Source organism: Pantherophis guttatus, chromosome 6 (assembly GCF_059756535.1).
Source record: "Pantherophis guttatus breed Tessera chromosome 6, ASM5975653v1, whole genome shotgun sequence".
Classification (NCBI taxonomy): Eukaryota; Metazoa; Chordata; class Lepidosauria; order Squamata; family Colubridae; genus Pantherophis; species Pantherophis guttatus.
Genome location: NC_142068.1, coordinates 36,905,172 through 36,922,949, shown reverse-complemented (window position 1 = coordinate 36,922,949; position 17,778 = coordinate 36,905,172). Strand labels below are relative to the sequence as shown.

Below are 17,778 nucleotides of genomic sequence, written 5' to 3'. Positions count from 1 at the left end.
AGCTTCAAGAATAGGGATAGCAATATAAAAACAGGATAGCACTGATGTTTAGTCAAATAACCATCATTAACTGAAAATATGTTAACTCTTATCAAAAATATGGTATTATTGTTGTGCAACACTTCAGATTTAATCTCCAAAGATGATTCAGAGTGTAAATGTTAATAACTGTCTAAAACTCCTTAAAGGCACAGCTACTTTAAGGAGATGTAGAGTAGTCCTACATTTGGGAAGTTGAATATAAAGTACTGCACATAACCCTAACATCTACCTATATTGAAATGATTAGCTGACATTTAATACCATTTTTCCCATTTCTGCACAAATAGGTATTATTTTTATAAATGGTATTGTATTACACTTAGCTGCTTGGAAACTCCATCTAGTTGTCTGGTCTAATCAACTGGTTGGTAAAAAGAAATAATTGTAGGTTACTGATCTTTTGTTATCATTAATTGTAAAAAAAAGCAACTGGGTTTCCAAAACAAACAAATTATTTAGATCACAAGAAACTACTAATCCATAGTGATTGCTGAGAAAAAAATATGTACTGGTAGCTGACAACTAGGTCTTGAATTTTGATCGAAAGTTGGGGCAATATCAAATGGATCAATATGACCTGATTTGATTTTAAAACCATAATAAAGTGAGTCACTGTAATTGTTAAGCAAACTACATGGTTAAGTCAATCCAGTACACTCAATGGCCATTTTTTCTCAGTTTCCAGAAAATGGATAACAATGTTGGAAATTGTGATCACATGACAGTGGGATGATGCAACCAGTTGTAGATATGAGCTGGTTGCCAAGTGCTCAAAATGCAATCACATGATGAGGAGGGGTCATATTACAATAGCAGGAAGTGCTTTATGGGTCATAAAGAACTCTCCCCGAAGCCACTGTAATTTTGAAGAATTGCTAACTGAGGACTATCTGTATAAGGTAAATATTGAGACGTGCAAACATAGAGAATTTATACAAAGGTGGTGATGAATATACATGAGAGTAAAAGTATGTATGGCCCTTGGTCAAGCAATCAGTGGTCCAAAGCTCAATTTTCTTCTTCACTTGATGAAACCATTGCATTCTGTGAGCTGGAAAAGGACAAGTTATTTAATATATTAAAAAAACTGAATACTCTCTTGCTTTTCAATTAATTAAGGATTTAAGAAACTAGTTATTTTACAAATTATGAAACTAAAGTATTTTGAATGTTTTTTTAATAAGCAGTCAATACATTGTCTCAAAAAAGAACAATGTAAAAAATAATAAATGCAAATATAACTTCTAAAAATCCCAATGGTGAAGCAGTGATTCCAAATTTACAAATGTTTACAGTGTCATCATTTCTATAGTAGTCTGGTTCAGACAATAATGATTTTACCAGCCAACAAAGCACACTGTACTTATATCCTTCCTCATCCATTTTCTTAAAAAAGAGGGGGAAAAACACTTTTAAGGTTTTACTAAAAACAGTTTCCAATTACATAGTATTGGCATAAAGCCTGGTTAAAGCAAACATGCTTAGTCATAAAGACTTGAGGCAAGCCATTCTCCTTAAGGTTTAAATTGAACTTAAGTGCATTATCCGGTATAATGCAGATTACTTCTGGCTGAAATACTATAAATTGGGCATCTTAACCATAAACCAGGGATATAATTTTTTTTGTATGGGTGCTGAAGGCTATAGTAAGTACAACATGTTGGAGCCTGCACTGCAATAGGGGACGGAAACATATAAAAGCTTTAAAAATACAGGAAAATTAAATATTGTTACTATTAATGTAATCATCAACGTAATATAACATTAACATAATTATTTGTCCTTTTTAACACAGAGACATTTATAGTAATTCCCATTCTAAATTTAAAATAAAGAACAAAAAATGCCTATTCTTTAATATACAATATACATATGTGTGAATACCTCCCCCATACACAATGGCAGCACAATAAGGCAGAAAAGCTTATTGTTAATTTGGCACTTTGTTGAACAAACAAATCTAAGGACATGAAGCCTGATTGAATCCCTATGAACTTATATTACAAATAAACCTAAAATAAGGCAGTTAGTTAGTAAAATAGTGATAATTGTTACCTGATTTTATGTTCTCCCTCCAACTTTCACTGATCTTCTTTCTCTTATTTCTACAGGAATTAATATATAGGTTTAGGTCTCTATTTTTCTATATAACAGAATTGTGTTTTCAAAGATTTGTATTGTATGTTTAAGGCATGTTTTTCCATTTGTCTCTTTTTCTCCCTGTATCCGTCTGTTCAATGCTTTATAACTAAAGACAAAAGACCTAGGAATTCAGAATTAGAACTTCCAGTATCAATCAGATCTGTACATGAGAGTATCTAAATTTGGTAAGAGCTACGGACTAGGATCAGAATCTGAGCTTAATATAACACATGACTTTTGTTTGTTTGTTTCCTAGCATCAACATCTAAATAACTCCACTATTTATTTGTAGGGCCATTATAAATCACTGAGCAACTAGTATAGTTGTACTGGAGCTATTACACACTTATAAAGATGTTAGACAGTTACTAATTATGGGGAGACCACTGGCTTTTTTGAGTCACATTAAAAATGGAAAGACAGAATTGAGAGGATTGCAGTTCTCTACATTTGAATTCTTTCATATATAATGTGTAGTGATTATATAAAAAAGAAAGTATCTAAATTCACAAGCTTGTACTTGTCATAGTATATTTGGTTTGGTTTGAGGGCACTATATTAATGGAAGTCTAAAACACTAAAACATGTTTTTAGAGCAGGAGACTATGGCATATGGATTTGTTGTAACTTACTGGTTGCAGTTTAGCATGAACAAGGCATCATTATGTGTGTGCACCCGCCCCCCCCCAAATTTTCTGGCTTATGTATTGTTTGTTTTTGTGCCTACCTAAGCCTCTTATTGATCTACAGAGGAATTATGCAAGAGCACCTAAAAACTGGGGGGGGGGGGGGGAATCAGAAACTGCCAAAGAAGGTATAATTTCTTTGCTTATGACAAAACAGTTTCAGATTGGATAAAATAAACTACACCTTAATATTTTATTTGAATAGGATTATTATATAAGATACATGTTGTTTCTCTTCCATATGTGCAGCATTTCCCCCAAACCTTTGTACAATGACATAGCACTGTATGAATAAAGAAGGAGATTCTTTCCTCATTTATTATTTTATCCCATTTCAAGAACCATCCAATCATAAAGTACTTAACAGATGGATAAATCAATTGATCTACAGATTCGTGAAAGCTCAGCTCCTACCACAATCTAGTTCTAATTAAGGAGAGTGACTGGTGGCTGTTTTTTTGGTCTAGGAAATTGTACTCATTTAAAGGACAAATGAAGCCAGCAGAATCCACCAAATGCTTTAAATTGCCATGAATTAAAACCAGGATGGATAAAAATCGATGATTTTTTAAAAAATATTTTTTAAAAATTGGATTTTTTAAAATTTAAATCAGATTTTTTTTATTTTTATCAAATTTATTTTAATAAAATGTTTTTGGAGTAAAAATTTATCTAAATATAGTTTTCTATTTAAGATACATTAATAATTTAGTTTATACAGCATGAAATGGAGCTTAGTTATGTAGCATGAGGCTGTATATTCTGCAATATTGGGACTGTTGGTGAGTCAACAGAGGGTCAGAGGAGGAGCTACTGAGGGACAGAGATGACAGTTGCTCTTTAAAAAATTATTATTTAAATCGAGTTGATTTAAAACAAGCCTTTTTACTAGTAATTTAAATCATTATTTAAATCGTGATTTAAATCGACTTGATTTAAATCAAATCCACCCTGATTAAAACTGCAGGGACAATATCTGTAGCAAGTCATGTTACTGTGGCAGAATAAAGCTCAGCAGCTATTAGAGGCATAGAATCAAGATCATGTGAAATATTAGTGCTGCTTTACAAAACCCTAGTAAAACCACACCTGAAATACTGCAACCAATTTTGGTCACTATACTACAAAAAAGATGTTGAGACTATCTAGACCCGTGCCAGTCCGGCTTCAGGCCTGGGTACAGCACGGAAACGGCATTGGTCGCGTTGGTTGATGATCTCTGGAGGGCTTGGGACAGGGGTTGCTCCTCTGTTCTGGTCCTATTAGATCTCTCAGCGGCTTTTGATACCATCGACCATGGTATCACGCTGCACCGGCTGGAGGGATTGGAGGTGGGAGGCATCGTGTTGCGGTGGTTCTCCTCCTATCTCTCCGACCGGTCGCAGTCTGTGTTGGCAGGGGGGCAGAAGTCGACCTCGAGGCGCCTTGATTGTGGGGTACCACAAGGGTTGGTCCTCTCGCCACTCCTGTTCAACATTTATGTGAAGCCGCTGGGCGAGATCATCCGTGGATTTGGGGTGCGATGCCATCTGTACGCTGATGACACTCAGCTGTACATCTCCACCCCAAACCACCCCAATGATGCCCTTGAAGTGATGTCCCAGTGTCTGGAGGCCATGCGGGTCTGGATGGGGAGGAACAGGCTTCGACTCAACCCTTCCAAGACCGAGTGGCTGTGGATGCCGGCATCCCGATATAGCCAGCTGGTGCCATCGCTGGCTATTGGGGGCGAGTCATTGACCCCCACAGAGGGGGCTCGCAACTTGGGCGTCCTCCTGGACACACGGCTGTCTTTAGAAGAGCATATGACGGCCGTGGCCAGGGGGGCTTTTTATCAGATTCGCCTGATACGCCAGTTGCGCCCCTTTCTGAGTCGGGATTCCTTATGCACAGTCACTCATGCTCTCATCACTTCTCGCTGGGACTACGCTAACGCTCTCTACATGGGGCTCCCCTTGAGGAGCACCCGGAAGCTCCAACTGGTCCAGAATGCGGCCGCGCGGGTGATCACGGGAGCGACATGGCGCTCCCATATAACACCTCTCCTGCGCGAGCTGCACTGGCTCCCGGTGCTCTTCCGAGTGCGCTTCAAGGTGTTGGTTCTCACCTGGCTTAGGGCCAGGGTATTTACGAGACCGCCTACTGCTACCGATAATCTCCCACCGGCCAATACGCTCTCACAGAGAGGGCCTCCTCAGGGTGCCGTCGGTCAAGCAATGTCGGCTGGCGGCCCCAGGGGGAGGGCCTTCTCTGTGGGAGCACCCGCCCTCTGGAACGAGCTACCTCCCGGAATACGGCTGATTCCGGCTCTCCGCACTTTCCGTAATGCCCTGAAGACGTTTTTATTTCAGCAAGCCGGCCTGGCCTGAATAGGTTTTAGGGGTTTTTAATTGTATTGCTAGGGGTTTTAAATTGGGGCGGCCGTTTAATTTAATTTATTTTAATTATTTTAACTTTTGTATTGCATGTGATTTTAATTCTCGGCTGTTTACCACCCTGAGTCCCTTCAGGGAGAAGGGCGGGATATAAATTTAATAAATAAATAAAAAAATAAAAAGTTCAGAGAAGAGCAACTAAGATGATCAAAGGCCTGGAGACTAAACCATATGAAGAACGGCTGCAGGTTTTGAGTCTGTCTAGTCTAAAAAAAAGAAGAATTAGGGGTGACATGATAGCAGTATTCCAGTATTTGAGGGGCTACCACAAAGAAGAGGGGGTCAAAGTATTCTCCAAAGCAGGACAAGAACTAATGGTTGGAAAGTAATCAAAAAGAGAAGCAACCTGAAATTATCGATAATAATCAATAAACTTACAATAGTTAGTACAAGTCCATTTAATAATTACATGCACACCTGACTATCTTATTCATTACCTTGTTCTACATTCTAAAGTTATAGATATACTAGCTGGATATCCATGCTTCGCTATGAAATTATGTGATCGGGCTTGATAAATCGACATTTACAGCTTGAAAATTAATGAGTAAATTACGACTGGCCTCTCCTCTCCCCTTCTCTCCCTCAGCCTTGCCCCACAGAACCCTATCCTATCCCTTTCTCTCCCTCAAGCTTGCCCCACAGAAGCCTCCCCATCCTATCCCCTAGTTGCTGCTATGAAAGTAAATTTGAAAGTGAAACTCTTCTCCTCTGCTTCTGTTTTGCATTTGGAACAGATTTCTTTTCAGGTGGGGAGGGGGAGGAGAACTTCTTAGCATTAGAGCATGTTAATCATAATATAGGAAATACTAATGCTCTGATGGTCATTTCAAAAAATCCTTTCTTAGGGAGCATCTAGAAGCCAAGAGGAACATACGTGGCATATTTCAAGCTTGTAGGCTTTACAGTTCTGGAGATTTCGTGATTATGGCGGGAGTGGTTTTCGCTTTTATATATAGAAATTTATACCCTCATTCCTTGCAATTAATAGTTTATATTTAAAATACAATTTAAAAAATATGTAATTTTTAAATAGCCACAGTAAGAGGAATGCAAAACACAATGAAATTTTATATCAATTTCAAAAGTTTTTCTTTCTTTCTTTCTTTTTTTTTTGCCAGTGTGGGGAACTGGCTGCTGCAAGTACTGCCTTTGGCAGCATGCTTTGGCTGCAGAGACAGGCCGAACCAAGGCTTGCTAGAAAATCTGGATCAGAACAGAGGAAACACAAAAGCCTGGCCATGCCACAGATAAATGAGAATTTGCTCCAAATTATCCATCTCCACTTGATCCATGTTTCTGCTGAATCTAATACTAATTGTTACCTGCTTATCATAATCCAAATTAGAACACAGAAAATTTATAAGAGTCCAGTCCATCTCTTTATATTTTCTGCCTTAAGATCTCTGATGCAGTTATGTCTACAAACTGATATTTTTTATTAAAAACTTGAAAGAAAAAAAAACAAGTGAAAAATCTTATACACTTTTGGCTCACCTTTAACCATTATTGTACTAAATGGTTTAAGGGGATAAACGAAGACTTATTTGCTGAATTCCTGATTGAAGTTAGACTGAAGTTTAGACTGAATTCCAATTACACTATACTAATCAAGATAGTGGTTAGAATAATGGTGGTGCAGTGGTTAGAATGACTAGTATTCATTCTAATTAGTATTGCAGGCTAACTCTGGTCACTCTCCCAGTTTGATTGACACCGGCTCAAGGTTGACTCAACCTTCCATCCTTCTGAGGTTGTTAAAATGGGGACCCACACTATTGGGAGCATTCTGTAAACTGCTTAGAAAGGGCGGTATTATAACAGCAGAATATACATGCTGATACGGAAAGCTGTAAAATTACATTACACTGTTGTATTGCTTGTGTTTTTTATTTGTTTGTATTTGTATTTTTTCTTTTTCACTTATGGTTTTTAAACTTGGAAATTGTAAAATAAAAACTATTATTTTAAAAAAGAAAGGGCTCTATAGCACTATGAAGTGGTATATAAGTCTAAGTGCTATTGCTATAGAATGGCTAAGCCAATAGTCCCCAGAGACCCTTCATCTTGGTTTAGTTGCACTTCTCACAATGGCTCTGACTTTGTAATATGGAAGTTCTCCTGGACTCTTAGCTTGTTTTTGAACAGCAGGTGTGACTTGGAGAAGCAAATACACCTATGAGAACCATATTTGGAACACAAAGCTTTGCTTTCTGTATAAACGACTTCATCACCTTGCATTGGATGATTATAATTTATGCTACATGGAGCTGCTCTTCAAGGCTATTTAGAAGCTTTAGTTGACAGCAGCTTGAGTAATTATGGGAAAACCACTGCTGTGGAAATTGCACTGGTTGACAATTGGCTTCTGGGTTCAGAAGCCAATTCAGTTATTATCTTTAAAACCTCTGTGGCTCAGATTTGGATATCTTCAATCTTCTCAGAAATGATCCTGCCTATACAGTGAGTTGTAGCAGAAAGGATTTGTGGAAAATCTCAAACCTAGAGAGATGCCTACATGAACCTTGTGCTTGAACTTTCTTAGTGACGCCACTCTGCCTTTTAAGTCAGAGACTCACACCACCCTTTCCCTATTATGTTTTCAAAGATCCATGAAAAAATAGCTTTTCAAAGATATACTTGCAATGCCTGAATATTTTGCTTTACAGGTAAGTGACACATTATGGCCATATGGCTGTTATGATTATGCTACTGATTTTCTATGTTTTATTTATTTATTTATTTGATTTCTATAGCTATCCATTTTAGCAAACAATTCTGGGCGGCTCAGTGCTTTTAGTTTGAAGTTGTTAATTGTAAGCCACTCTGCATCTTGAGAAATGGAGCTGCATTTAAGCTAAATAAATAAAGGCAACTATTTATTTATAGCTTAAAATAAACCTCATGAATAGTAAATAGCTAAATAACATATATGAATTATTTGGTTTACTTGCTTAGCAGTTGACTAAATTTAATATAAAATATGTATTATTTGCATATATCAAATCAAAAATTACTTAAAGCAAAATATAACTTGATATTCAGGAAGAAAAAAGAAGAAGCACAGAATGTAAAATCAAATAAGTTCTTTTACACTCCTCCAGAATAGTTTTGTACTATAATTAAGTATGTATGTATGTATGTATTTATTTATTTATTTAATTTACTTACATACTTATCAAACTTACTTATCAAACTTAACAGCTCATCTCCAGTGATGAGTTTCAAAAAAAATTACTACCAGTTCCGTGGGTTTGGCATGGCTTGGTGAGCGTGGCATGGCTTGGTGGGTGTGGCAGGGAAAGGATACTGTAAAATCTCCATTCCCTCCCCACTCCAGGGGAAGGTACTGCAAAATCCCCATTTCCTTCCTTTAAGCTGGGACTTGGAAGGCAGAGAACAGATGGGGGCGGTGCCAGTCAGAGTTTTTACTATCGGTTCTCTGAACTATTCAAAATTTCCGCTACTGATTCTCCAGAACTGGTCAGAACCTGCTGAAACCCACCTCTGCTCATCTCCCTCGTACATATGGAGACAAACAATGTTATCTGAGCATAGTTTTCTTATGATATTCACACTAAGTAATTGATACCATGCTCAGATTTCTCATATTTTTGTTGCTACTGACAATTTGTAGGTTGGAAGAACAAAGCATGCATGTGAAAATGGAGCAGGGCTACAAATCTATTGGATTACAAGTTTGAAAAATCCAGGAAATATCTTAGCATGATAGTACAACTGAGAGAGAAGGTAGGTGAATATGTGTGCCTTCATTTAGAATTCTGCATGTTTTCCACTGCTTTGTAGACCCAGTGGTTCTAGCATTTTCTGGAAAGTCCCTATAGGACTTAACAGTGTGGTTTCTTTTCTTGGGACTCAGTAACCCTACTATAGCTGCCTAAGGAATTTATCATTTTAACATTTTAGTACTGTATATTACTTATTACTTTGTTTTACCATGATTACTATAATCTTTTCAATTTCTTTTCAACCACACTTTGGGACTATTTAGAAGAATGAACAGATTATAAAGAATAAGTAACAAAGATTATATAATAAGTTACCTAATAGGTAATAAAGAAAAGGCACTGCTATAAACTTCTGGTTTGGTTCAATGTAGCTTAACAAAAAAAGTGAATCTTTTACCAGGAAGTAGGGAAGGACTGGAATGAAGTTCCAGATTGGTAGAAAAAATATTTTAAATTTAAATGCTTAAGACCAGGAGAATTGCGCTGTAGGGTATTGAAAAAAAATTAATAGCATTACAGAATCCTTGTATATTATCTTTCAGAAATTCTGAAGTACTGGTGAAGTACTACTTGCTCCTATTTTGAACAAATGGAAATTTGAAGATCCAGCAAATGACAGTTCAGTATGACACTTATATTTAGGAAGACTCCATATTGGATCATAGAGAACAATGCACAAACCTTTTAAAACAATACAATAATCAGAAGTCAGCATGCATTTATCAAGACAGTTTAAACTAGCTCTTTCCATAGATAGACCTTTGGGCCAGGATAAGCAGAGTTCTCAATTTGAAGATTTACGATATATTTCAGTTCCAGCCACTATTTTATTGTTTAGGACAGGGGTTCCCAACCTTCGGGCACCGTTCTCTGGCATGCCAGAAACCGGGCCATGTAAACAAGTGAGGCCCAATCTGCGGGATGCAGGCAGAATGTTAAACTATGCCTCCTCTGGTCTATGAAAAAACCTCTCTCCACGTAACCAGTCCCTGGTGCCCAAAGGTTGGGGGGCCATTCGTTTGGGACATTTTAAGGGTAACTTAAAACTTTTGCATTGCTTGTTTTTTTCCCCCATTTTCTTGCTTCTATACCACTTAGAATCAGGATGTCTTAATTGGGCAGTCATATAAATGCTTCAAATAAATACATTTTGACCGTATCAAAGTACATTACAGCAGATGGTACTTGATTAGCAAGTTTGAGGGCTGCATGGTGTGAAAATTCATACTCGAAGTGCTCAGTAGTGGTACATCATCAATTGAGCAGGGATATCAAGTGGAATACTACAAGAATCAGTTCCCCATTTTAAAGTTTTTTTTTTACTTGAATAACACAATAGGTATATCAAATTTGCTGATGACACAAATATTCTAGATGCAATAAAATTCAAAATGATTTTGAGCAGTTAGAGAAATAAGCTGAAACTAATATGCTGACTAAAACTTAACTATACCTTTATTCCTTCTAAAAACAAACCAAATGCATAATTACTAGATGGGGGGGAAAAGTCTTGGCATAGCATTTGATTGCCTATTCACTGTGTGATATGTCTACAAAAAAGAGAAATGTAATTCTAAGCTGCACCAACAGAAGCACAATTCTAAATCACAGAAATAATTTCATTTTTCTCTTAATAGAGCAGTTTGACAATGAAATTAATTACCAAGAGAGGTTGCTGGCTTTCACAAATTACATCAACTTGCCACAAAAACAGATTCAGCATAGTCAGGGAAGACTATCTAAATCACGGGTGTCAAACTTGTGGCATCATGTTTTGCAATGTTTTTCCCATTCACGAAGCTGGGGTGGGCATGGCCTGCGCGTGACACATCCGGCCCGCAGGCCACCAGTTTGACACCCCTGATCTAAATAGTCAAATGTGAAAATTCTCAATTCACATAATGCTTGAACAGGCTTACAAAATCAAGTTAATAAAAGTGAGGTTTTCTAGATTTACACCAACATCCCTGAATTTTCAAGCAAGACTGGAATGTATATCTAAAAATCATTCTTTATGACAATTAGCTCCTATCTTCCAGGCACCATAGCTAGTATTATTAAAACTACTGTATTTCAATTTGTCTCTAATTATGCCCATGAAGAGCTCATCAAGCCACAAAATGCATTTCGTCTGGTAGATTCAAGGTAAAGTTAATATTCTTCCTGACACTTAAATACTTGTAATGTAATCATGTTTACTGAGTGGTTTTTCTTAAACCAGAGTAAGCAACCTGAAACCCACAACCAAAATGAAAAAATGCCCCTGTAAACAATCAGCCTAGACTGCCTACAACAGTGATCTACAGTATTATTCATCAGATAGCCATCTTTGCAGGAAAAGAAAGGAAAATAAATTGGCTGGCAGAAGGAGAAAGAAAAGAACTTTCAATTTGGACTCTGGTTCTATCATTGCCAACAAACTTCTCTTTGAAAAATTACCCTCAATTAATTCATATCTGGATTTAAATAAGTCACTTACTGTGTAATAATTAAAATACCACCCAAAAATTACACAAATGCATAAATATACTATAAGAAAGTTGCCAACAATCATCAAAAAACTATTTTAATGAAGCGATATACATAACTGCCAGAGTTGTATTTCAATGAAATCTCAAATTCAGTGAACATATGCAACCTGAGAAAAATGTCTAATTTAGTCTGATACTATAATGAGAAGTACTACAATGAGCTCTTAAGATTTGGAGAGAGAGAACATAATTGACCCAAGCAACTTCCCCTTCCTCATTTAAGAATCTCAAAGGATTACCCAGAAAGATACCAACTGTCAACAGGAAGGGCCGGGCTTGGGTCAGTTGTACAGTTGACACAGCAGTAATCTTTATCTTAATTAAATAACACTGTTAAATAGCCTCATCTAATTTCCGAAAAGATTAATGAGAATTTGCCAATTTTTACACAACACCCAGATTTTTAGGCTTTATTTTTGTGTATTTTTATTACAGAACTATTGTTGCCTCTTCCTGGAAAAAGAAAAACTGGAAACAGCTGGAGAATAGCTTTTTGTAAGAAGAGTGCTAAACATCACAACATGAAAGCTATTTTAAAATCACACACAATAGCACTCTGATGTGAAATATCCTCACATAATATCCATTATCCGAATAAAAACAATAAATGTTATTAATCATTAAATCACTGTAATCATTAAAATGGAAGCAGTTGATTCTCACCTTCCAGAGCTATGGTGCAATAGAAGATTAGCATTCTACAGAACATAGCATGCTCAAAAACTGATAACATCTTTTTTCACAAAGCCCAAGGTTTTTTTTAACATTTTCGTAGTTTTGTTAAGCATGCCACAGCTGTTTCTAACCTCCTTGTTCATCCCAACTGATTGCGAAGTGACTAAACTTCACATGATCGCTTGAAAAAAGAGGGCAGCAGCCGTCTGCCTCTGTGCTTACTACTCTTGCAATTTTTTTTTAATATAGACGTCAGACACACATCTTTGTCTTACTACCGTTCTACTATGCTCTTGTAATGAAGAAATGTAAAAATAAATAAATAAAAAACGCCATGCTTGACCAGGGAGTTAAATATTATTTGGGGAGGAGAAAAAGGAGGAGTGCAGGAATACATACACCCAAGTACACACCTCCGATGGCGCCACAATCTTTTTGAGCTCAATGCACCTACGAAACAATAAAAACCTCAATAAAATACACCCTTGTGGCGGGGGAGGGGACGACGACGGGTTTCCTTATTTATTATATTTTATTTTTATATTTGTTGCATCTCGTCTCTCTGAGACCGTTTGCGGGACCCACAGCCAAGTATGGTAAATATATGCCAGCGGTCCGGAAAGATTCCCAAGGGCAGCCCAGCAGGCAGACTTTTTCAAACGCGAACGTGTTCCATCCCGAGTTGCCTTCCCCGTGGTCCTCCCTCCTCACTAACGAGCCCAGCTGGACAACACTGGGCACGACGGCGGACTGCCCTCCTCACCAAACAGATCGGGTGATTTCACTTTCCGGCCAACCGCCTCTGCTTTCAGACACTTACCTGCTCCAACGCGGGTGGAGCGACAGTCGAACTCGCTTCCTGTTCCCTCAATCCGCGGTGGCGGCGGCTTTTCCTCCTCAGCCCCGTCGCCGGTAATACGTGTTTACCTGCTGGGCTTCAGGTAGCGTCCAAGCTGCGACAGAGCCTGCCTGGCTAAGGAAACGAAGCCCGTTACTCGTCTAATGCAGGCACCCGCGGGAGGAGGGAAGCAATGGTGGCGCCGGTGGCGAACATTACCTAGGAAACAGCTTCCCACCAGCCCCTTCTCGCTCTCGCCCTCCGCTCTCTCCGCCTTCTAATTCGTCTCAGCCAATCTCGTGAAAGAAGTCACTCTTTGCAACACGTACTTTCGTTTTCTTCTCTCATTATTCTCCGGGTTTGTTAAACACCCCCACCTCCCTCCCCGAAGAGTGAGAGTTCCGCTTGGTAGGTTCGATCCGTCGCAGGCCAGATGCGTCCTCGCCGCAGCGCGCTGCGGAGGGAAAGGAGGTCTCTGGGTTCCTTCGCTTCGGGCTGTAGCCGAGGAAAGACTGAACCGATGACGCCGAGGAGGAATCACGTAGCTTTTGGGGTTGGGGTGGGTGGGTGGTGGGAGGGGCGGAAAGGCTGGGGTAGGTTGCCTTGGCTGTGTTCCCACGACCAGCTAAACCATGTTTATTGTTTACTCAGTCATGGTTGAGGTTGCGCAAGTAACCCCCTACGCTAAAATGTGGCTGGCAACTTCATGACTCAGGGTGTGCTGCGAACAAAGCCACTGACTTAATGTAGACATCGAACTCGGTCTCATACAAAATTGCATACCTGTGTACTCAATGGACTATAATTACAAAGTATGCCTTAAATTTGTAGCTGGTAAAAGACTAAGCTTGGCAGTTGATCCTTGTGAAAAATAACCCCCCAGTTTGGAGAAATGCCTGCTAAATTTTGCCACATTTAAGATCATTGTTACTTTTAAAAGATTAAGTCTTTTATGTAGATAACATTTGATGTTGATTTCCTAAAACTTGGGCTTCTTCATTGTTTTAATCTTGCTTTACGCGAAATTGTTTTACTTGCTGTTGTCATATTCAGTCAAATTTCTATATAATTGATTAAAGTTTATATGAAATATTGATGTTAAGGTCTATCCTTTATAGTGTCATCTTTGGAATTTGATATCTATATCTGTTAATTTGGGTCAAATGGTTTGTCTTTCACAGACTTTATTTCTGTTGTTCCCCTTTACAATAGACTTATATAAGCCTAATGTACCCTAAGACTTAAGGTACTAAATTTGTCAAAAAATGGGGACCCACATATATAACATTTTCCTCTAATTCTACTTAAACCTGTGAAATTCCAAAATCCATGTTAACTCCCAAACCATTGGTATAATCCACTAACTCGGAATTTACGTTCTCACATAATAAAACATTTCATTTGTTATTGCTAATGCATAATCAGCCACTGGTCTACAAACCAGGAATCATGACAAATTATTGAACCCAATAAATTGTTATTAAAAACAATGATGGCTCAGCCAGTAAACCAACCAAGGTATAAGATACAACTTTCTGAGTTCTTCAAAACTCTTCATCAAAAAAAAGTTGTTTATAATATTGAATGCCGTGAACTTACTTTTTAAAATAAAACTGGCTTTTTAAAATAACTATAGTATTAACCAGTCCTACATTAAAAGATAAGTATTGAAATGAGGTTTTATTCTTTGTGACCACATCCCTTCTAATTACTAGGTTATATCTTTTTAAGCCAGTGCAGCATATAAATTTCAGATTCTGTTGATTGGAAAGTCTACATGTTTGCAACCACCTCCCTCATTTCAAGACTATGATGAAGTGCTGATTTCTCATTCCTTTTGCTTTGTTTACCATCTTGCATGACAAACTTTTTCTGGGGTGGGTGGGAGACTTGAATGTTATTTGTATCCTTGCATTCTCCTAAGCAGGCTATGGTATCTATGGAATTTTTTTATGGGTTCCATGTTTGTCTTCACTTTGTTGAGTTATACCTCAGACTCTTCTTCATTCTATGCCTCTTAATACACAATAACCTCAATTATTTGTTCACTGCTATCTTTTTCTTGCTACTTTTGAACACATCAGTTCTGATGTCTTCCTCTCCCAACATCAGTGTGCAACCTATTCTACTGTAATGAAATTTGGCATTTATCTATGTAACATTTTAGATATCTATTTCTGTTTAGGATTTATTTTTGTCCAGCAATAATCTATATGGTACTAAACATTTTGCGACTGTTTGATACTTTGCAACCTTCAGTTGGGAGAAATACTGCATTAAAGGCAAATTTTTGTCAAGAAGGGTACCTGAAACAGCTACCAAATTGGGTACCAATGGGTTACAGAATGCCGGGACCCATTTTTGCCAAGGGAATGAAGTCTGGGTGTTGTTGTTTTGCCACTTCCCTTCTTTGATATTGGCTGTACAGTGCTGCCTGCTAGCTGTAGATACATTACTTTCATTTTCAATATTCCCTAACAGCTTTCCACAAGTCCATGGAAAACTAGAAGGTACTGATATGGTTGTTGACGCTCCTTGCCACTTTTTCACTAGCAAAAGTGTATGTTTATGGGAACCTCGTAGGGAGAAAGTCAACAGAAAAATGGTGTACTATCTGTCAGTTCTTCTGAGTTCACACTGTCAGCCACTAACTTGCTTCCTCCCCCAAGTGCAGTAACCACCTGTTTACTAGGAAAGGGAAGGGGAAGGAAGATTTCTCATATTCCCCACTAGCTTCCCACAAAGAAGTGGGGAAGCTGGCAGGAAGTCAGAAGTTGCTCTCACGCCTACCGCTTTTTTGCCCACCTGCAGTCATTCTGCTTCTCTGAAACAATGACCCAATGGGCCAAAGATAGCTTACATGATTCTCTATTCTTCTCTGTGAGGTTGTGATATGAGTTAAGTCATGTTAACAAAGTGTTATAAACTACAGCGGCTAAATTCATACACCACTCTTAGTACATAAACCAAACCACATAGTGTAATACATGCACTTCCTTTGTGTTTGGCCTGTTTATTCCATGAGCTTCATGACTTAGTGAAGTTTTAAGTTTAATTGCTACTATTGACTTGGTTCACTTTGACCAATGTAATTATTGGATACAAAATTGTGGTTTGTCCAGGAGGAGGTTAATGATAGATAAAACAGGTGAACATAATCTTGATCACTCTGAGAAATTACCTTGCTTTGATAAGGTTATATATATATGAATAAATAGATTCTTCTGCAAGGAGAATGTTATTTGGACCTAAGCAGAAATAAATAAAGAAGACTCCACACTTTTCATTAATTAATTAAAGGACTATTGACTCATCCTTGGACTGACAAAACAATGCTAGCATGATTTTTTTTGTCTGTATTGTCAGGTCCCCCCTTATTGTACCTGTTCTAAAGCACTGGTTTTTGTAATAGAATATTTCAAAGTATACTATTATAGGCAGTCTCTGGCCTTGCTATTATTTTTCAGCTCTCAACAGTCAGTGATAAAATATCTACCAATCAGGCACTGTGGCAGAAATGCGGTGGATGTCATTTCATTGTCTTCATTAAGCTAATCTGCCTGTTCATCCTCTTGCATTCCATTGCGGCATCCTTAAAGTTGCAATAATATATGGAACCCAAGAAAGAAATGGCCTCAGAAAGGAGAAAGTTAGGCCCTATTATGACTGAATAACTAGGTATGTTTATAGGGAATATAACTCAGTATTCTTCATGGGAGCAAGGCGTAATTGAAACTGATCTCATAGAGCCATGACGGCGAACCTATGGCATGTCTGCCAAAGGTGGCATGCAGAGCCCTTTCTGTGGGCATGCACGCAGTCGCCAGCTGCTCTTCTGGTTTCCGGCACACACATGCACACTGGCCAGCTGGTGTTTGGGTTTCCGGTGCGCGTGTTCCACTTTTTGGGCACTTGATGCCGAAAAGGTTCGCCATCACTGTCATAGAGAGAGCAGCATATGATGAAGAAAGGCCTAGGACCAGGTCAACATCCCTCAATTTCTGGAAAAGCAGGATTTAAGGTAAAGATTAATTTTTAATTGATTGATGCCCCTTCTTCCTTTCTGTTTCCTTCTGGGCTTATTTGCCACTTTTATTCCTTTATCTTTTGCTGATTGTATGTTTTTGTATTATTCTTTTTTTAATATTTTAACAATCATAAGTTGCCTACCGTTTCCCCGAAAATAAGACCAAATCTTATTTTCTTTTGATTCCCCAAAAAATGGCTAGGGCTTCTTTTCAGGGAGGTCTTATGTTTTTTGAGGTGCAGGAGGTAGTGAGCGTGATTATCTCATGGCTACTCGGCTCTTTAACCGTGGCCCACGAATCAGCTGATCCAGCGAGGGCCAGGAGTTCTGTCTCTCTGGGCGCCTGGAGATGTTTCTGGAACACTCTTGCCAGCCCAAGCCCTGCCCATGGCACCAGATAATCTTGCAGCCAAGGGCTCATCTCTTCCACAGCTCACCTTGTGGCTATGGAGCAGGCGGCGAGCACAGTTTGTGCTCCGCCAGGCCTGGAGTTTGGGTGTTGCTCAGACTGTTGCCACAATGTTGCTGCGGAAGAGAGGAGCCCTTGGCTGCAAGGTTGCCTGGTGCCATGGGCAGGGCTAGGGCTGGGAAGAGCGTGCCAGAAACATCTCCAGGCACCCAGAGGGACAGAACTCCTGGCCCTCACTGGATCA

General features: G+C 38.6%; 1 protein-coding gene and 1 long non-coding RNA gene across 4 annotated transcripts in view; one reads left to right on the top strand and one right to left on the bottom strand.

Annotated features, from left to right (window-relative positions):
- The window catches only part of PIK3CB (phosphatidylinositol-4,5-bisphosphate 3-kinase catalytic subunit beta), an 81,693-nt gene extending 67,870 nt beyond the window's left edge, over window positions 1–13,823 (bottom strand). Inside the window, exons 1-2 of one of the 3 annotated variants that reach the window (XM_034439461.3) lie at window positions 13,318–13,823; window positions 13,081–13,233 (exon numbers count right to left, since the gene is read on the bottom strand). The gene's annotated coding sequence lies outside the window, so the exon portion shown is untranslated. Of the gene's footprint in view, window positions 1–13,080 lie in introns of all 3 variants that reach the window. The other 2 variants (XM_034439462.3, XM_060683038.2) reach the window with 2 other exon arrangements.
- LOC117678407 (uncharacterized) lies at window positions 899–9,030 on the top strand. The gene is made up of 3 exons (XR_004595028.2): window positions 899–941; window positions 7,914–7,974; window positions 8,943–9,030. It is a non-coding gene; the product is annotated as an uncharacterized LOC117678407 (long non-coding RNA).
- Window positions 13,824–17,778: the final 3,955 nt, after the last annotated feature.